A 21978-nucleotide genomic window follows, 5' to 3' on the forward strand; every position below is an offset into this window, starting at 1 on the left:
ATAAAAGGATAATAAATGCAGAAAGTAATGATTCTTTCAAGCAACTAGGAAGTCACAGTGCCATTACATTAAAAGCAAGAAGATTAAAATCATAGTCGTAGCACCTTTTTGTAGTCTTGTGATGGTTACTGGAAAGAGCAGGATTTTTTTAATATTGCTGTAAAATTTGGGTCCTGGTTCAACTGCTGACTCTTGCAATAAACTTTAGATCTCCATTTTGTTTCTCATATTTGACAGAAAATCAAATCCTAACTTGCTCTTCCCCTGTTAGAACTGTCTGCTTGGAGAGTTCAACAGGATGTGGGGCCAGTCCTCTTCAGTATCTTCACTGGTGATCCAGGTGATGAGGGGGTTGAGAGCTTCCTTTGTCAGCTTGCAGATGACACCAAGTTGGGGCAGTGTTGGTCTGCTCAAGGGTGAGGTCTGCAGAGGGACCTGCTCGGTAAAAGGAGATTTAAGAAGGCCAAGTGTCAGTCCTGCCCTTGGGTCTCAGCAACCCCAGGCTGCAGGCTTGGGGAGGAGTGGCTGGAAAGCTGCCAGGCAGAAGAGGAGCTGGGGGTGCTGGTGGGCAGCCAGATGGACATGAGCCAACAGTGTGGCCAAGAGGGCCAGCACCATCCTGGCTTGTATCAGGAACAGTGTGGCCAGCAGGGAAGTGATGGTGCCCCTGGACTTGGTGCTGCACCTCAAATATTGTGCTCTGTGCTGGGGCCCTTACCACAGGAAGGACCCTGAGGTGCTGGAGTGTGTCCAGAGAAGGGCAGGGGAGCTGGTGAGGGGTCTGGAGAACAAGTCCTGGATGTGAGGAGAGGCTGAGGGAACTGGGAGTGTTTGGTTTGGGGAGAGGAGGCTGAGGGGAGACCTCATTGTGCTCTCCAGCTCCATGAGAGGAGGCTGCAGGGAGGTGGCTGCTGGGCTCTTCCCCTCAGGGAATAACGACAGGACCAGAGGAAATGGCCTGAGGCTCACCTGGGGAGGGACAGAGTAGATATTGGGAAGAATTTATTTCAGAGAGTGTCCAGGCACTGGCCCAGCCTGCCCAGGGAGGTGCTGGAGTCACCATCCCCGGAGGTGTGTGAGGAACGTGTGGATGTGGCACTTCAGGACATGCTCCAGGGGGTGATACAGAGATAGATCTATCTATCTACAGATATATATAGATATATATAGATACTTTGGTATTGGGGGGGATGTTGCCAGTTGGTCATGGTGGTCTTAGAGGTCTTTTCCAAGTGTGAGTTCTGTTATTCTGTGATGCCTTTTTAAGTTTTCCTAGTCTGTTATTTTTTTGTTGCTTCAGATTTCTAAATGAACATCAGAGACTTTAGACTGCTCATTGCTGGTCTGTTGTGACCTTTTCCATTATATATATATATATATAATATTTATCTCTATACTCTTGTATATTGTTCTATAAGGCTGATTGATTCTGTGAGCACTCAGTCACATTTGATCACTTTACTATTTTTCTGTTCACTGATTCTTCATTAATACAAATCTGCCCTGCAATGCATTGTACTGCAGTTTTCATTTCACTTCATACCTATGCTGAATTTCCATACCAGCTGGACCTTGAAAATTGTATTCATCTGGGGTGCATTTTATGATAGCAGAGTTTAACTGACCATTGCTGGGGCATGGGTGGTTGTGATGGTTTTATTTTTCTTCTCTTGTGTGTGGGGGGTTTTTTTTTTTTATAAGGAAGCAGGTTAGTTGGCAATCAATATTTATGAATAATAATGATAATGATGATGGAACCCTGATCTCATGCTAGATTAGTGCAGGGGTGCTCTTCCACTGCTTTACAGTCACATTCAGTACACAATAGTATCTGTACCAAGCAGCAGAGGCACATAGACTGTTTTTGACCTGTTTTACAACCAAAACTAGCAGAGTATTTGGCTTTTCTGAGTCTTGACTTGTGCCTGCTGCTGTCTTGTTCACAGCATTGGTGGCACTGAATGGGAAATCAACCCTGGAAATTTTTTGAGAATGTGACAGGTAAAGAGAAACTGAAAGGAATGAAAATTTATCTTGTTTTAGGTCTGTGAAAGAAGTAGAAAGGCATCTTTAGAAATCTCCCACTCTGACAGCTTTGTGGGGCTCCAAAGTACAGTGTAAAGAACAACAGGCAGTGCAGGTGCATTGTAGCTGAGAGGCTGTGCAGCAGAACCCCTACATACCTGGGACTGATCTCCTTTTTCTGCTACAACTGCTGTGTGCTGGGGACGTTTTGAAGCCCTTCTGCAGGCACTGTGAAACAGGGGCTGTAGGCATCCTCTCTTGGTTTGATCACATCTCAGTTGGAAATTGAAAGCAGTGGACAATTGTCAATAGAAATGCTCTAAGAGGCTGCAAGCTTGCCTGGTGAAATGGGACTTTACAGTGAGAAAAGAAACAGAGATTACCTACTGCAATAATGCTCTGAAACTGCCCTCTGTGAGGTGAAAAAACCCCACAGATGTATCCCTGCTGAAGTCTTAATAGAGAAGACTGCTCACAACTGGCTTGGCTGCAAGAAATTTCCAGTGTGCTTCCACATAACCCTCTGCTTTATTAAGGTTGCACTGCCTGCCAGAAAGCTTGACAGCAGATTTGATGACTGATATTTCTGTTTTATTCAAACATTTTATTTTATGCTTGCTCCAATCAGCCGTTGAAGAATGAATTAAGATTCAAGCACCATGGGATTGCTTGGATGGAAATAGGAGTTCAATAAATGTCATCTTTTGTGGCATTAAATTGACTGTTTAAAGGGCTAGGCCTTTGGTTCAACCCTTCATTGAACCTTGGATTCTGCTGATTGAAACCTTTGCTGAGGACTTAGTGTAGGGAACACATATAGTGGCAAAAGCTTCCTGGGAGCAGTTTAGAAGCCTGTGCCCTATTTTGGAAAGGCACTTCTGCACCAAGCTCGCTGAAGTCCTCATGTCCTTCATGGTGCCTTGAGCTGCCTTGTGTCCCAGAAATAGCCTCCCAATATGTTTAAGTGCTGAAGGCAAAACTTCACAGCAATTCAGGGATCAGAGCCCAAAAATGTAATTAGAAAAAGCTGCCAGCTGCAGGCACCCAAAGGTGTTGCCTCTCTCAGTACTGGCTTGCTTTCTCCCCAAGCCCTTCAGGGAAGTATAGCTGAGACTCATCTCTTGTCCAGCACTGACCCAGTTCAAGTAACTCTTGATTCTGTTTAACTTCCCTGCGCATGGCTCTCACTAGGCTGCTGGGAGTCCTGGTCAATCCTTCCTCAGCTTGAGGGGGATTTAAATCCCTGGTTTTGCCACTCTGGAAAATGCCTTGGTGATTCATCTCTTCTATCTGAAATTTCTTTGCCTGCTGTGGAGGAAGTTATCCTCTCAGCCCAAGCCACATCAAAATAATTCCCTGAATTATTTTTGTTTTGTGGTTGAAGTCCACCTTAAGCACCCTGCCAGATCAGTTTTTTGACCCAGCTTCCCTACAAATCTCTCTGCCACAGTGAACTTAGGCTGAGCTGGAGGGTTCTCAGCATTGCCCTGGGATATCATGCCTATTTCCACTGCAGCCTAAGATGGTTTAAAAGGTCATTTCCCCATGATGATGTGGTCTGCCTTCTCCTCCAGGCATAAAGATAAGGCATAAACAGTGAAGTCCATTTACAACCCATTTAAAAGTTATAGGGCTCTTTATTTTGTGAATGAGAGAGGAAAAAAATGTTTAACACTTCTGGCTTCGAATGTCAAAGAGAAGTTCCTTTTCATCAGGAAATAGTGCCTTCCACAGAGTGAGCCCTAAAGAGGAACTTGCCATTTGTGCTTAATTTTTCACAGCAGTTTACTGCAGAAATGGAGAAAATGAGAGGGGATTCTCTAAAAGGAATCCTTCCCTGAGTCCCAGTTCCTGAGTTGTGGAAAAGCAAAATACATTGAGCCCCCCGCATCATCCACTAAGATGGGTCTAAACCCAGGATTTCCTTGGGTATCCTGGTCCTTTGTGTTTCCCCTGAGCTCCAAGGCTGATGCTCTGTTGGCTACTTTAAGATGCTGGTGGCTCAGTTTACTGAAGAATATTAGTAATTAGTATCCTTTACTCATTCCTCGTTGTTCATTACTTACCCATTTCTCAAACAAAAGAGAGGTCAGTTGTTGGAGACAACTGGGAAATAGCTCTTTCCCCCCTTTCTTTTTATTTTCTCCTTTTGCCTTTCCAGCATGACCTGCCTGCTCCCCTTTGCCATTAATAACACCTTCTCTCAAAAGAAATTGTTCCCAAAACAAAAGCATCCTTTCAAAAACATCCGTGTCCTGTATCAGGTACAGCACAGAAGATCCCTGAATTCAGGAGGATCCCAGGGTGGGGAAACTGATCCCTGCATAGCTGTAGAGAAAATGCTGAGGCAGCTCTTCATCTGGTCTTTGCTCTGTAGTTTGGTAGCCAGATTTCACTGCTCCTGGCCCAGGCTGCTGCCTGAGGCCCCTGAGGCACATGTTGTATGTAACAGGATGTCATGCTTGCCCAGGGAGTGCTGGGGATGCAGATTACCAGTTGCACTCTGCATGGAACAGTGCTCTTTAGAGAACAAATTCCCATTCAGGCAGCTTCTTCAACGTTTTATTTATGCATCAGTGCTTTAGCAAACACCTCTCTTCTGCCACAATATAAATAAAGCATTTTCCTTGTAAATGAAATATTGATTGATCCACCAGGAAAGACTGGGGTGTATATTGCATAGCAGCTCCAGCCAGGAATAGAATGTCTGTGATAACAAAGGCAAATAAAAAACTGCATGCTATTTATAGAAACAGAAAGGTGTGACATACTGTGAAGAGCAAACATCTTGGGGAGAAGACTGGCAGCAAATCTCATTATTTAATGTCTAAAACAGTGCATGCAAAACAGGACAGATTTGGATCTAAAGATCAGCTTAATGTTTCATTTCAGGAGGGCTTTGAGCAGCAAATCCTGTCAGCTGAAAGCTAACAGCTACCATGGCATGGTAATTTTTGATGAGATTTTATGAATTATGAATTTTCCCTTTTGACACTATGAGTTAGAACAGATTAATCCTGTTTCTTATTACAGTAAACAAGGAAGGTTTCTTTCTCAGTTTTACAATTTTTCTGCTGTATTGTAACTTTCTTCTCCCTGTAGAAAGATGCTCCAAAACTTTTGGTTTTTGCTTGTTGGGGCACCACAAAGTCAAGGAAATCTCTGCTGTGTTCATAGCTTTGTTCTTGAAACCTGGTGCATTAGGACACAGAGCATATCGAGGCTTCAGTCTGGTGAAGCTCAGGGAGGGATGAAGGCACCAGCCTGGGCTAACCAAACAGTTACCTGTGTTCTCAGTGCTCTGCAGGGTGGTGCAGAACCCTCAGGTCAGTGACAGTGACAGTGTCCTGGTTTCTGCAAGCCTGCACTCTCTGTTTTGCCACTTTCAATCGTGGTGCTTCTCAGACTTTATAGGATTGAAAGAACAGGATAAAGGATTTCAGCAGAGCTACAACGTTCCTGAGAGATACACCAACTGATCTGGATAAAGCCTTGTGTTCTGGAATTTTCCAAGGAATCTCAGGGAATTAAGTGCCCAATGACCCCTGGAGAGCAGTAAGAATAGGTACTTCTGATCAAGAAGTTTGAGAAGTTTTAGTATAAGAGATTTTTCATGTCATCTAATGTGGTACATCTGTCTGACTTGCTCCTTGTTGATCATCCTGAGGCATTATTGTCCAGAGTGCTGTGCTCAGCTAGCTCAGTCCAAAGGGGATTACTTTGCAAGATGGATGTGTTGGTACTGCAGATAAAATAAATGCCAGCTTTGCCTCCAGAATGGATGTTATCATTACAGAGCAGAGCATCACAGGAGGCTTTGTTTGACAGTGCAGAACAGGGACTTGAGTTGCTTACAGGCTGCTCCTTTCCAAAAGATTTAGGACAACAGCATCCCCCAGCTGCAGCCACTTGGGTCAGCAATTAAAGACTGAGGCTCCTCAGGGGGCTGTGGCACTTGTGCTTAGATCACAGCAAGTGCAGCCCCTGTCTTGTCTTCAGCAGCAAGAGGATTATGCTGCATTCTTCTGTACTTTGCCAACTCTCCTTGTGTCATTCCCTCAGCTCCTGCAAGGTAATCTGTGCATTTGGTTGTCCAGTTTTCTGGGGGTTTCCCCAGATGAATCATTTGTTGCAAATATTTCTGTTCAGTAGTATCTGTAACCCTTGGTGCTTAAAAAAATCCATAAACCCAACTTCCTGATGCCCCGAGTTCCTTGTTTGTCTGCAATGTTTATGCTTCAGGAAAAGGGTTGGCCTAATTTATAAATGTCAGCTCTCATCCTCAGCATCATGGGAAGCTTTTTGGAAGCAGTGTTAGTCAGGAATACTTCCACTTGGCTCATAGGGTTTTGCCACACAAGGCGTTTCCCCCTGGGTACCACTCTGGGGCGTGCATTTGGAATTGCAGGTGGCAAGGTGTGTGTGTAAGGAGCTGAGGATCAGGCAGTGTAAGTGGGTTCAACTCCACTGCCTTGGTAAATTTGTCACTGTTTATCTTAAAGGAGAATTTAGGTCACAGATTGTAGCAGAACAATAGGATGTATGTTTCTTGTTCCTTATTTGTTTTCACTGCTAAAAGGCTCTACAAACCATTCAGAAATAATTGCCTTTGCATCATCCCGGGTTCTGCAATAACAGGCCAGTTTAAAGAAAGCTCTGCAACTGATATGAAATCTCTGAAGGGAGCTTTTTTGCCTTTTTTAAATTCTTTTTTTTATTTTTAAATTAAACTCCATTTTTACTTAACCAGAACAACAAGAAAGAAGTATTATACCAGAAAGAGGATGAATACCTGGGGCCTAGTCCTGCTAGAATCACCCCTGGGAACAAACTGTTTTGATTTCTTGTGCCTATTTCAAAAGAATGTAAAGATGATTTTTCTTGAGAGTGTAGCTTAAAGAAGTGGCAAGAAATTTTAGTTATGCCTTAGCCTGGAGTCCTTTCTTTGATATCCATGTGGAAACTTGTTGATTGGGTTTAGTGCAAGTATCTTTTGTAAAACAATGTATAAACCAACATTCTTCTGGAAACGATCTTTCCTTCTGAACCTCCAAATTAATCTCCTACTAAATTTTTTTTACCTTGACTTTAAAGAAGTGGTCCCTGGAATGTTGGTGTTATGTGAGCTCCAACAACACTTTTTTCAAAGCTTTTTAAAAAGCAGTGTGGTATGGATTTTTGTGTTTTTCTAGCAGTTTTCTTTCACCTTCTCTATCAGCCTCATTTCCAGAGCTGATGATAATTGATTACAGTCTCCATTTGTGAAACAGCCCTAAAAAAATAGACTGAGATCCTTGTGCCTCATTACAGCCTTCACATCAAGGCCTGGGTGACCTTGCCAGCTTTGACAACATCACAGAGACACTGAGCTGCCTGGGAGAGCAGAGCTGCACAAACCAGAAGCATGACTCCTGGAGACAATCCTCCCATCTCCTGCTGCATCTGCAGACAGGAACGGCAGCTGGGAAAGGCTACAGCACGTTTTGGGCAAGTGGCTTGGGAGAGTGTGTGCCACGGGTGCTTTGCTGTGACTGGCTGGGTTTGTGTCAGTCCCCAGGAGCTTTTCTGCCTCTTTTCTGGGTTGTACCACCCAGAAATCAGGAGAAACCGTACTACTTATCAGCCTTTTACATTAAATAGACTTAAGATAGATCCAGAAGTACTCTGATGGTCAGAGAGTCATAGGATAATTTGGGTTGAAGGACCTCTAAAGGTCAACTAAACTGTGTCAGAGGCCTTGCAGAAGTCCAGATAGATCACACCCACAGGTCATCCCTTGTCCCCTGATGTAGTTACCCTGGTGTAGAAAGCCCCTAGGCTGGGCAGGCAGGATTGCTCAGTGGGGCTGTGCTGGCAGCCTCGGGTCACCTCCTGTCCTCCATCTGCCTTAGCAGCAACAGAACTGCTGGTGACCTGCCCAGGCACAGAGATGAGGCTGGCAGGTCAGTAATGCCCACAGTCCTCCTTTCTGCCCTCCTTTCTAAAAATGGGGGTAGTGTGTCCCTTCTTCCAGTCACCAGGGACTTCACCTGACTGCCCGGTGGAGAGTGGCGTGGTGACTCCATCAACTAGTTCTCTCCAGACTGGGATGTATCTCAAGATGGGACACATCTCAGTGTACAGGGCAGAGGATTTGCATTGCAAAACCTTCTTGGAAAGGGTGGTGGAATGAGCCTGTACAAAACTGATGCCACTAGGTCCTCAGGTCTGGGGCAAGATCTGCAGCTCCAGAAAGGAGACCTGGAGAGGGACACGGGCTTGGGAACAGCAGCACTGAAGTATTTAGCAAAGCATGGATATTACTCATGCTGTCAGCAAGGCAGCATTACTTCTCTGGAGCTGATTGCAAGTCAGGTGGAGTCTCCTGCCACAGTGAAAGATGTGATGTGGCAATTATTCTAGAAGGATATTTGTAATTCTCTGCTTTGAAAGAGTTTTGGGACTGAGTCTGCTTCAGTGAGTGTGGAGTGCTCAGATTCTCTGTCATGAGGAGTGTGTGGCTAGCAAAACTAAATAGCACTTTAAATCTCAGTTCACAAAGGTCTTACAGCATAAGAAATGGCTGTGCATTGTGATTAAAAATGTCCTAAATGGAGGTCAGATGTTTATCTTCCTTCTCTGTTGTCTGTGTCCTCTGCTTGATTGGAAGAGGCTGAATGATAAGAACAGGCAGTGACAATGCCCTTGTTGCAATGACCATTTACTGGGGTACTTAGAAATAGCCAACATGGCCTCTATGAGAGGATTTTTTGGTCTTCTCTTAACAGTCATGTTTTACTGGGTTCTTCTCCAGGACTCGCCTTTTGTAACTTGTAGCAGGGACAGAGCCCTGGGATGCACAGACTCCCCTGTCCCCACTGTCCCAGGCTGACTGCAGGTGGAAGGTATTGAGGGCAGAAGTTGAGACCAGCTGCATAAAAACTTGTTAATGTGGAGACAATGGTGTTCTGGGAAAGGATGGAAAATAAAGCTGAGAAATGACAGCTTCTTTCCCATTACAGAATATTTTGTAAATATCATGAATTTTCCTTTTTAAAGGGTGGTAGAATCTTTTCCATCAAGGTTTATAAAGCTGGCAGCGAGATCCTCCCTGAGGCCACTTAGTCCAGGCTTTTGGCCACCTGGAGACAATAAATGGGATTGCTCTGGGTGAGAGGGTTCCTTCAGTACTGAAATTCTAAAAAGCTTTGTGTTCATGGACTTAAAAAATGACCATGAAGCGTGTCTTGTCTCTTGGAAATGTGTATTGTTCAGGAAGCAGAATGATTTGTGTTCAGCAGCATGTTGGGTGTTTTATCTGAAACACAGGATTTAAGCATCACTGTGCCAGGACCATTTTAGGTGCAGCAGAACACTTGGACTTGGTTGCAGTGCCACATGTCTCCCTCATCACTTGTTCTTTACTTCAGGACATGTTTGCACAGGTTTTACAGAGAATGTAGGGTGAGCATGGCACTGCCTCTAAGGTTGTCAATTAAAACTGGAAGAACTTATTTTTAAACTTATGCATCTTGTTGGTGTTTTTGTCTACATTTCAGGCATTTGAAGAAAAGCAACAACTTGAATTTTCACAAATGTTTTCAGTAAAAATAAAATTTATGGTTGTAGCTTCTGGAAAAGAGTAAAAGTAAAACCAGAAAGTGAAAAGCCATTAGGCTGGGGTCATTTTAACATCAGCCTTGGGCGGTGTTTTCCCTCTGTGCTTTCTTTCAGTACATGAGGACCCTTTTCCAACTTATTTGTTGTCTAGTGAGGCACAGATTTGGATGTAAAGGATGCAAAATCTGTGCTGAGTAGCATAACTATCATGTAGTCACTGTTAGGTAAACCCCAGGTAATTGCTGAGTGCATTTCAGATCTGCATTCTGAGTGTCACTGTAATAACTGGGGAGCAGAGCAGCCTGAGTTAGCATAACTTCGTGGCAGAGGTGTTCTACCAGTGCAGGAAAATTAAGTAAATAGTCTCTCTTGTGTGTTGCTGCTGTCAGAGGAATATCATTAGGTGCTGTCATTCATGCAGAAGTGTTTCTGCAGTGAGTGCTTTAACAAAGGCTGCAGAAGTGGGTAAGGGAAATAAAAGAATACTTTGTTCCACTTAGGAAATTGCAGACAGTTGTTTTTGTGATGCTGGTGAAACAATTATACTCTATTGGAAACAGAGGTAGATCTTAGACTAGAGGTTTAATTACAAAATAAACAAAAGGCAGATGAATTGCAAGGGTAGAAGTTTTCCAGCTCTTCAGCTTCTGCAGGGAATCTCCTCCTTGCTGCAAGATAAAGCTTGCACAGATGCTTACTTGTAGTGGTAGGCAGTGTACTCCCTCCCTTCCCTTGTTTTTATTTTTCCTAACAAGCCCGGAGACACCTGAGCAGCAAGTTAGCTATCCAAAGGCTGTGGGCTGTGTCAAGCTCTTACTACAGGTTAGAACCAGCATGTGATGGATGGGTATCACCTCTTTTTCCAAACACCATGTTGAGTGGGGCAAACAGTGACAAGGGAGACAGTCACTAAAACCCTCTCTTGGAATATCTGTTGTAGCTGGGCAACTCCTGAGTGCAGAATGAGAGTGACATTTCAATCTCTTCAGCCCATTGACTGCAGCTGGGCTGGGCTGGGTTGGGTTGAGAGCTGCTCAGCTGTCAAGCTGCTTGAGTGAAAGTTGTCATGCAGAGTGGCAGGGGACATCTGGACTTGCAGTCTGTAGGTATTACACTTGTCTTGCTGTCCCTGGCTATTCTGCCTCTCACCTTGAGGTTGCTGTGCTGCTCAGAGAAGCTGTAGCTCTTGTGAAGCTACATGAAAAGGTTGGATTTTACCTGTTAGTGCATTAAGAACATCAGCACTGATCTTGGTTCACCACAATTCACTGGGCTGCAAACCACTGCAGAGCTTCTCCTCCCTGCACACTGCTGGTTTTCCTCTTGTGCCCCTGCTCAGATGAAGCTGAGCTGGGACAGACTCCTGGAGGAGCCCAGTGGCTCAAAAGCAGCATTTCTCTGCAATACAGAAGTGGAATGGGATCAGCCTCAGACACATCTTCTCCTGTCAGCTGGGGTGTTCTAACATTTTCTTCTTTGAAGGAAACACTGTAAATTTCTACCAGCACTCAGCAAAACTACTGATCTCTGGTTCTGATGAGCCTAATGGACAGAAATTAGTGACAGTGTATGCCCTGCGCTTCAGAGAGATTTCTGAGCCTGCCTTGGGAGACAGGGCTGTGTGTTTCATCTGGAATTTGGGAGGGCAGGAGAAGTTTAACACAGACTTCTCCAGTGTGGTGAATTTACCCCATTCATTCTACCCATATTTAGCAGTTTGTTCTATGGAGTGTAATGATGCTCTCTGCACTACTCCAGTGTTTCTAGATGATGCTTGGACTGTAGTCAGACTGTCATCAGGTGGTTTACAGCTCAGAATCACTAGGGCAGCAGCAAAGGTGGTTCTCAGCTACTCCTTTCTGTCTGTGTGGTCTTGCAAGTATCTGAACTTGGGCCAGAAGCCTTGGGGGAAGAATCTGTACATCTGGCTGTAAAATGTCATACAGTCTGGCTCTGACTGTGGGTGCTTGCCAGACCTACTCTTGGTCCCTGCTCTGTCACGTTACATTTGAGCTTTCTTTTCTTGAATGCCCTCTTAACCAGCCAAAACCAGATTTCTTGGCCTGAGAGCAGGATGAGTGACGCCCTGTTATGCCCTCTGTGCTGGAAACACCAGCAGAATCTTACTAAAAAAAATGCAGTTAGTGATTTCTTGCTTAGAAGAATATCACTTGTTGACTTTTGTCCTGTTAGCAGCAGCAATATAATAGTAGTTTGACTGCTTTCTCCCAATTTTGTTAAAAAACCAAAAAACAACTTTACCCTTGTAACATTAAAAAGTAAGTGTAGGATTTCCACTCAGGAGACACCTAACTAACTGTCACTATTAGATTTTCACTTAAGAAGAATTCTTACTGTAGCTGGGAAGTACAGCTGTGTCTTGAGGCTTCAGCAGTGACTTGCTTTCTCACTGCAATTTCAGCAGAACACCAGAAGAGGTGTTTTTGGGAGACAGACTTCCAGCCAGATTTTCCTTTTTTTGAACGATAGTCTCTTCATTTTACCCTGGGTGCTTCGTACTCTTGGTTTGGTTATTTTATCACTTAGTGACCGAGTGGGCCAAGGTAAGTGGCTCTTCTCAGGCTTTTCAGTGTGGTATTTGCCAGATTTCCTGCTTTTCTGGCAACTTTTGAGCTACAACTGAGTATTTCCAGACACCGACGTTTTAATCGAAAATGTTCTTATGTGTTCTTCTGATTAGCCCCAACTTAAATAAAAATTGCAGTATTTCCAAACCAGTTCTTGCTGTAACAAGTCCAGAAAGAGTTGATGGAAGTTCAGTTGACAATGTATTCCCCCATGTCCTCAGGTCCAGTGGTGTTTGTGGAACCTCTGAAGCTAAGTAGACTCTTTCCCCATGATGGCTCTACTTCAGAATCAAATTCCCCGCAATATCCAGATGTTCTCCTGAGTGGGTTGTTTGATGGCACAGAGCAGCACAAAATGGCATCCTTGTTCAGTTATATTGTTCCATTACACCACAACTATTGATGATGAAAAGCAAGCAAAGCATGAGTTATACTGCAAAGCCATTTGTTAACACTCCACAAGTTTCTCCTAATGAAAAGATAGGCACATTCCCTTAATTTGCCATGGTTTAAAGGTATCGCAGCTGCATTTGATATTAAGGGCCCATTTATAAATCTTTTACTGCATTTCAACAATTGATAAAGTGATTTACAGCCACCTTGATAACACATTAGTGCTTGTGGAGTACATCATGCTAACCATATTAGCTGGGAATATGTTTTGTAATTGCAGAGGTTTGTCGGTGCATCGCCTGTTCAGCTTTTATTGCCAGTGCCTTTTGATTGTTTCTTTGGTTTGTTATTTGAAATGGGTAACTGCTTATCTGAGGAATGCCTGTCCTTGCTGCCTTCTTGGGGTTTTTTTATTTATTATTAGTATGTGTGTGCTAAAGGTCCTCCTAATGAATGCAAAGCAGCAAGCTGCTACAGTGGTGCTACAAGATGATCCAGCATCACAGGTTTGGTTATGCATGAGAACACCTTACTTTTCTCTCTTTGGAAAAAAATCTCCCTCACAAAAAGCTATTACAACAAACACAGTAAAAACCTTTGTAAATGCAGCATTTCCCCCCACCCTCTACATTCTGTTCACCTATGAAACTCATTTTCTCAAAAAAAAAAAAAAAAAGGAAAAAAAAAAAGCTGTCAAGTGAAAATCTTAACAGAATTAAGGATAAACTGGGATAACTAGATTGTGAACTGGCAAGAGAAAATGCTAAACACAGGAGGCTTTTGGAAGAGTAAAAGAACTTCTACAGCAGGAACCACCATCTGTCCATTTGAAGTTGGGAGGATGCCATCCTATGCCTCTGCCCAAAAGTCTTCCTTACATCTTGCTGGGAGGTGTCTGGCATTGGATGTTGTCAGAGGTGGGGTATGAGACTCAGTGCTCTGGTGTAACCCAGGCCTCATATTTTTATCAGTCTGTGAGAGATGCTGGCTGTAGCACTGCTGCATTCTGTGTCCCATTACCTCTCCATGTATAGCCAGAAGGGAAATGTCTGCTCCAGGTCTGAACAACTTGCTGGAGAGGTGCATCTTGGCAGTCACTATCAGTTTAAACCATAAAAGCACTGCTATACTGATTCAGAGGGATGGCTGTAAATATAAAATATATTTCCAGTAGTAGTAATACTTTCACTGCAATTGAATTATCTAACTCATCATCATCACACACACAGGCTGGATGGGTTTTTGTACAGCCATTTCAAACAACAGCAGCTGTTTTCCTCCATCACACCCATTTTGATTTCTCTTAACCACCGTGAGTCATCATCTTGACAGGAAAAAAGGAAATCTGCCACCACACAATGTGCTGAATGTTTTGGTTTTCCTTTTAAATGGTGTTAGGGTAAAATGGTGGGCAGAGGAGCAAGTGCTGTGTAGGCTGGATAATGTGTGTTTGGGCCCAGGTCTTGGCACTGGAGTTCCAGCTGAGAACACCAAGTGAAGTGACAAGAATTTTTGGACTTGGCTTTTGTGTCTTTCCACAGCTGGGAGCTGTTGGCTGGATGATGAGCTTGTCTGATGAGCTGATCCCTTGTCAAATCTGATCTGGTGTAATTCTAGGCATGCCAGTCAAGAATCTTGTTTTCTTTTGTGAAATTGTTGCATAGCATTAGTTTTCAGCTGTGATACTCAGCTCACATTCTCAGTGCTGTAACAGCACCCGTCACTTGCAGTGAAAGCCTTTGGAGTACACTAAAGCAGTTCTCTGACTGCCTGGCATTCATACCTTTCAGAGAGTGCAGTGGCTTATCCTATTTTTTATTTTGCTTTTAAAATTGGAGATGCTCAGTTCTGTGACAATATTCTTATTTGGTTACTGTCTTTCCAGGCTGGCAGCTCTTAGGGTTCTTTTGACAACTCCTTCATGTTTCTGGCTTTTCAGGAATGGTTTGTTTCCTGTCCATGCTTGAGTGAAGTTGCTTCTGATTCTTACAGAGACAGTTTAAATCAAGGCAGAAGAGGTGAATACTCTGCATACTGAGATGCCCTCAGGCTCTTCATGTCCTCTGTAGTTCTACCCCTCAAAGCAAAGCCTAAGGGACTCTTGTCATGCCAGTTTGTAACCCTTCTAGAAATTCCTCTGCAGTAGATGAGCTGCTTGGCAGATGCTGTGAAGCTTGCAGGTGTTGGGTTTGTAACTTCAGGAAGGTTGTCTCATGTCCTAAAGCTTTAATTGGAATGTTTGTCATTTTAGATGTTGATTTGAGGAAGGTGTCATGATGAGCTGTTCCTCTAGGCCTCTACTGAAGCACTTGGCTTTTGCCAGTAATGTCAGTCCAGGTGTGCTGCCCAGCATTAACCTCTGCAGGGTCAATCTGTGAGACATCTGAGTAGCTGGGGCCTTGCTGTGTCACAGGGTGTCTGAGGGGTGGGGAAAAGGAGCTTTTGGAAAAGACTTCTAAGAAGTGAAGGACAAAAACTTAAAAAAACACCAACGAAACAACTGAAGAGTGTTTTAATGGGTTTGATAAAGGGATTATGTGAAAGCATCTCCTGAGGTAGTGTGAAACATCCTCACTTTCTACTACAGAAATGCTCATCCTAGAAAACTCTCACTGATAGAAGACCTCATAGTTTTTTGAGAGATGTGTTTAACTCCAGAACTGGAATGGGAAGGCCTTCAAGGCACACTGGCAATATCTTTCTAGGAATTACTGCATTGGAAAGCACAGAAGTTATGGACAACAGTCAAGCCTACATTTCAGGAGCAGAGTGGAACAGGCAGCTTCAGTAATAATTAGGTTAACCTAAGCTGTTCAGAGGTTCTGGACAGCCTCTAGGAAATTCAGAAATCCTGTTTGTGTGTTCTGCTGCAAAATGTGTTCCTGGCTTCATACTAAGTTTTTGGGTTCTTAATTGTCATCACAGAAACACCTGTCACTTGGAAACATCATGGGATTCAACCTTATGATTATCAAAGTTCCCAGAGGAATGTTTGAGATATGTGACAGAGATCATTTGAACAGGCTTTGTTATCCAGAAGGTGCAGGTCTCCTATAGGGTCTGTGGTACATATATCAGCTGTGTGCAGGTGTCCTTGGTATCTGGAGGGTGTTGTGATGGCAGACACCCACATTAGGATCCTGGGTTGCTCCATCAGATGACTCTCAGACTCAGGTTTATTCTAGAGCTCTCTCTCTAATGCTGTTGGATCTGTTATCATCAGCAGATTCCTAGTTAGGGAGGAGAAGGAAACCAGAAGCCTGTTGAGAGTGTTAAAATCACATTAGGATAACACAGGCGTGTTCAGTTTACAAACCTGGATCTCTGAAGGTGTAAATGAACATCTGGTGCCCATGCTAATTGCTGTGTTCTAAAGTAGGTGACTGATTTTTTGGGCAGGAGAGCTGAGCAAGGCCCTGCAGTTGTGCTGTTGATGTCTGAAAAGGGTAATTTTAGTAGTGTTTCTTCATGCATGCCAAGACATTTTGTGTCTATTAACTTCTAAATCAGCCAGGTTACTTGCAGGCTGTGCCTGCTCTATTGACATGGCTTTGGTGTTTAAAATCTGCATTGCTGAAGGGACTATTGATTTTGGGTCCCTTGTTTTTGTTTATTTTTTTTTATTTATTTTTTGATTGGCCTGCCTGGGAGACCATAAAGACAGTGATCCCAAATTTCTGAAAACTGAGTGCCTCCTTTAGGAAAATCAGATCAACTGCATCTACCCATTTGAAGGCTGTTCAAGTATGGCCAAAGTAGTTGCATTTTTTAGGCACTGTGTGTTCTGATCCCATCCACCACATTAGCGTATTTCACCCTCCATGCTTGTGTATGTTTTCTGTCATTCTCAGTCTTACTGCAAATTACTAAGTTCTATTCTTTTAGCAAATAAGGAAGATTAGGTCAAAATTCCATCAGACACCTCTCTGGGTGAAACACCAGTTATCTGTCATAAGAACACCCACCCCATACACCCCTCCAAAGTTCATCTCTTAATGACTCATTGTGTGATTTCTAATTGACTTTTTAATCTTAATATATTTGTACATTTGAAAAATGTTAGCAGAGATGAGCCAAACACAAAAGCCTCTCTGCTCTGTAAAGTCCCAACAGATTTAGGAGGGGTTTGTACTACTTGAGCATGTTACAGTTTACAGAATAATTGCATTTGTCCCCAAGAGTTTGAACAGAGCAGTTGTTGAACAGAAGAGAAGAAGAGGGAAAGCTAAGGGAGGCCTAGGTTTTGGTGTCATCATTGGTAAGACTCATTATTTGAAGAAAAAAGGTAAATGGACTATTGATTTCAAGGAAAATGGATGTGTGGTGGTTGCTGCTACAGCTGTGTATTATTCAAGTATTATTTATGTTCTTTTGAAATACAGCAGGGGGCACAGATTTGATTATTCTGTTGCCATGGAAACCACAAATGTATGTAGCTCAAATTTTCATTTCTGTTCTCAGGGCCATGTGACATCCCTTCAAAGTGATGGGTTTAGGAAAGGCAGCACCCTTGCAGGAATAAAATTCTGTGAGGGGAAAGAGGTATGCAGAGAAGTGGCAGGACAGGACATAGGCATCTAATGAAACGTGGGGTGGGTGAGTTGTGCTTTTCTATCCACCTGGCTCCAGTGAAGCTCCTTCATAAAGCAGCAGTTCTGGGTTTGGTTCATCCAGGACACTGGTGACTGTCACAGTGCTGGGTGTAGGTAGATGGACATGAAGTGCTCAGCAGCTCAGAGCCCTCAGGGTGTTGCTCTCTCTCAGCTGACTTTGGTGGGATGAAGAAGAGCAGCTTGGAGAAACAGAAAAACCTGTGAAGGAGACAGGGGAAAGGGAAATTAATGAATGCAATATTAAGGTCTATGTGATAGCATTCTGACATACTGCCAGCATCACATGCAGGGACAGATGGAGCTGGGGAATTTCAGGTCATGGCTCAAAAGCAAATGGCATAGAGGAAGGACATCATATCTATTAGAAAATTTTGGAACAGTTGAAAGGGGTGGAGGCTGTATGGGGAGGGAGAACCAGTGTGGAACCAATTAGGCAGTGATGAAATCCAAATAAAAAAATATAAGTGAGTTTTAAAAGCAAAGGCAGGAAAAAGTTAAGCAATGTAGGTGTGTTGAGGAGAGATATTGATGGGAGAAACATCTTCTCAGGGAGAAGTTAAGAAACTGTAGTTCTAGAGAAAACTACATCAGGAGTTGGTAAGACTGAGAGATGGAATAACAAAAAAAGGAGCTTGAAATGGTGAAGTCTCAGTTTATCAGGACATGGAGACACAAGCAGCCTGACCCCAAATGTATCTCAGGAAGCTGCCTTCCTGAGAAGCCTAGGAAGCAGAAATGGGAATATCAGTTATAACTGAAGATGCTGACATAACAGCTAACTTAGGAACTTGGTAGAATGTTTATAAATGGGCTGCTGCTGCCTTTAGGTATAAAGGCTATAGAAATGATGGAGCAGGGAATTCTCTGGAAGTGGAGTTACGTGCCAAGGAAAGCAGCCAGTGCAGGAAGTAAGCTATCAACAACTATCTGTGTGAATTCCAATGCTCTTTGAGAGCAGAGAGAAATCCTTCTCAAGTTATTGTATCAGCTAATCAGAATGGCTGTGAGATACATGGATCAGAGAGGCTGAGGGAAGGAATACCATGGTGATGGGAACCTGCACCAGCTATATGGGGAATGACAGCAATACAGCAATTTTAGGCTCAGTTAATAGCCACCTGAAACAATTACTCTGCTGGCTGTGAAGGGACACATGTAAGGCATAGAATCTGCTTCACATTGTAAACTCTCAGAGCTTTATCTTGCGGTGGTGCTCCTGATGTGTATCTGGAGGGGCCATTTTTCTATGGAAAAAATCCAGACTCAAACTAAGAAAAAAAAAAAAGAAATCACCAATTTAGTACTTAGCTTTGAAATAGAAATGAGATCATTAAAAGACAGTTTTCAGAGACTGTCTCAAAGCAGGTGCTACGTCTAGTGTGGGACCAAAGATTAGCACCAGGTGTAAAGTACAAACCTTTTTTCTGCTTGTGTTATCAACCTGTTTAGGACACTTGTGACAAGGATGCCTTTTAGCAGGCAGTATTTTTAAATACTAGACAAAAAGACAGCCTCTACCCATCCTAAAACAAGGGGAGAATACTAGGGAAAGAAGGGTATATTGAAGAAAATGAACATGTAGACGTCTTGATAAAAGTAGAGCTTGTACATAGTTCATTTCAGGGTTCAGAATATGCCTATCGTAGGAAGTATATCAATATATCCTTTAAATATAGCAAAGTTGGTAGCCATCTTAGTGCATTTCATCGTTTCTTTGTGAGAAAACTTTGGAAATTGTGTGTATAGCTAAACTGTAGCTGTGTGAGAAAGGTCATGGTCAGAAGGAGCTGTCTCATGATACAGCTTCTATGGCCTGTTTGGCATCAAACAAACCTGATAAACTATCTTTTGCAAAGAAAGGGCAACATGATGAGGAAAATGAACCCATAAAATGAAAGGAACTGCCTTATGTTGCAGGTGTTAGTTCTTTCCATGGTGGTTGGGATGGCACAGCCCTCTTGCTCAGGCTCTGTCCATCCATGGTCCCTGCAGCTGCCTTTTTGCTCAGTTACGTCCATGGGGATTTCCCAGCTCCAAGCTGTTACCTTCATTAGAGCTGTCTCGAGTTTTTCCATCTAACAAGTTTCTCAGGATATCTTTTGTATGGCTAAGCACCTTGTTTTCACAGGATTTGTGTGCATATCTTACTGCAGTCCTGAAGAGGTTATTCCCACATCCACTGCAAAGTGTGTAGCTGGGCAGTGATTTCCCTCTTCTCTTCTCCTCTACGTCCCCCACACAAAGCCTCCAGTGCACACCCAGAGTGCTGCCAGGCTCCTGGTGAGGAGGGGGGTGGTGGGGACCCCCAGGAGCTGAGGGGTCTGAGGGTGGGTGATCCCAGGTGAGTCAGGCACACGCTGTGCTTTTACATCAAATGATTTGTGCTGGGCTTTCAGGTTTGGTTTGGCGTGTATATATATGTTTGCCAGAGGTCAGCTTTCCTCTGAAAAAATGTTTTTAAAATGAAAATCAAGAGTTTAATGTGGAGGAAAGGTCAAGAATTGCTTTTTGGGCTGTGCTGAGGCAAAGTAACTGAGAGAAATAGGCTGAAAGAGAATTAAAGAAAATGTCAAGTAAGATTTCATAACAATGAGGTCCATTAAATCTCTCCAGGGAATGATAGCAACCCTGTGTTAAATCCTTCAGGCTAGAAATGAGGAAGGCATTTGGGCAGTGCTGCTTTCTCTTCCAGTATCCTTTGCCCCTCTTCTATGGAGGTAATTTAGTATGTACAGAAAAATGCCTCCCTTTTCTTGATACCAAGGGCTCTTTTAGGAGCTGAGCTTGTGCAGCTCCAGCTGCAGATAACAGGAAGTAATGCTTGCCCCATCCATGTGGAGTGATATCTGTGTTCTGTCTCTGCTCATAGCTTTGAAATGTAGCAGCTTTCCCACATGGAAGAACAGATGCCCTTGGAGGCAGTAAAACAGCACATGAAAATAATATTACACACAGGCAGTAAAGCAGCAAAGATAACAAAAATTGTTCCAGATTCTGCAAATACAATCACTGGGCATAGAAGGTGAAAATAAGGATTTGTGGAGTTGCCAGGCTGCCTGGATATAGCACAGCTGTATCCTTTGCACGTTCCACAGGGCTTTGAACCAGCAGTGTTTGCCATGCTGGCCATGCCCTCAGTTTTGTGCTTGGTTTGGGAACCAGCCTGAGGATCCTGAAGGTGTGCAGCAAAATACTGGAGCAAACCCACAAGTACTGTGACCAGTAGGGCTGGGGTTTTTTCCCTCTTGAGATGCACTTGAAATCCAAAGAGCAACACTTTTTTCTCCTCTTTGTGCTTTTTTTTTCTTTCCTTACAACTCTAATTGCATGTTGGAGGGTGAGTTTTATACTTAATATGTGAAGAGGACAACATAAAGATGACAGTAAATCCAGTAAGGAGGTTGCCATGTGCTCATCCAGAATTCATTTGCCAGGATTTATGTAGGGAATCATCATCAGAACCGTCTTCTGCTGAGGACCACTGGCTAATCACAGGTAACTTCTGCTTGACCACTGGTGGAAGTGTGAGATTACTGGAAAAGAAGTAAAGGAGTTACACTGTTGGAAGGAGGAAGTTTCTTTGGTGTGTTTGCTTTAGAGGATATTTAGATAGGTGAAGGGAGAATATTTTACAAAGGGCAAACACAGATGGCATTTAATACTCTTCTTTGGCTCAGACATGGAGTGGATGTAAGTTGGCACAGCTTCCTTAAAAGTCAGTGAAATAAGGTGATTGACACCTCTGGAGAGTGTGAGCCAAACAGATTTCATACGGGTTTTTTGTGAGAGGGAGAAAAGGAATCCTGAACCCATTCAGAATGTTTCTGCATTGCTTTTCAACCCCTGTGTGCCTTCCAACATGATGCAGCTAGGATTATGTCTTTGTGCTCTGCTTCCCTGCTGTGTGCTGCAGCCTGATTCCCTGATGACTGAAAGAAATAATAGAAATTCTGTTCCAAAGCGCCAAACAGGAGTTAAAAATTCATAATAATTAAGCTTTCGCCCTGCAACAAAGTAATTAATATCTTGTTATAGGAGAGCTGTCGCAGCTGAGGGCCTACCCAGCTGTGATTTTTCTGAACGTGATCAAGTTGAAGGAAGAGATTTAAAACCTGTTGTATGTAAAGGAATGACCCTTAAACAATAAAAGCTTCCAGACTGCTGCAAAATCTCCTAATAAAGTAGTGCCCCTATATGATAGTTGGGCTTGGAAGGGACCTTAAAGCTCATCCAGTTCCAACCCCCTGCATGGACAGGGACACCTCCCACCAGCCCAGGGGGCTCCAAGCCCCATCCAACCTGGCCTGGAACCTGTGCCAGTGTCTCACCACCCTCACACTGAAGACTTTCTTCCTCGTGTCTAACAGTCATTTGGACTGTTTTCTCCAGGCATGCTTTTGTGTCAGGAAAAAATAACAGCTGGAAGTAAAAGCCAGTGTTCTTTAATACATCTCTCAGCAGCTACAATCTGTTACTACTACAGAGAGTATATCAGGACTGTGACTGTGGCTCCTCATTCACAGGCAGATGTATCTGAAGAGCAAGCAATGGAATGAAAAATTCTCTGTAGGTAGGATGCTGGATGTTGGAAAAAGAATGTCAAGGTTTGAATGCTGGGGGCTACTCAGGTAGCCTGGTTACCTTTGCATGGTCAGTGAAGAAAGCTCACTGTCCTTTTAGGCTTCATAGGAGTGATTCTGAGGCTTTAAGTAAGGTACTGAACAGAAAGCAGCCTAGGCCTGGCCTGCAGCAACCTTTCT

This window comes from Calypte anna, chromosome 4A, assembly GCF_003957555.1.
Source record: "Calypte anna isolate BGI_N300 chromosome 4A, bCalAnn1_v1.p, whole genome shotgun sequence".
In the NCBI taxonomy this organism is placed as follows: Eukaryota; Metazoa; Chordata; class Aves; order Apodiformes; family Trochilidae; genus Calypte; species Calypte anna.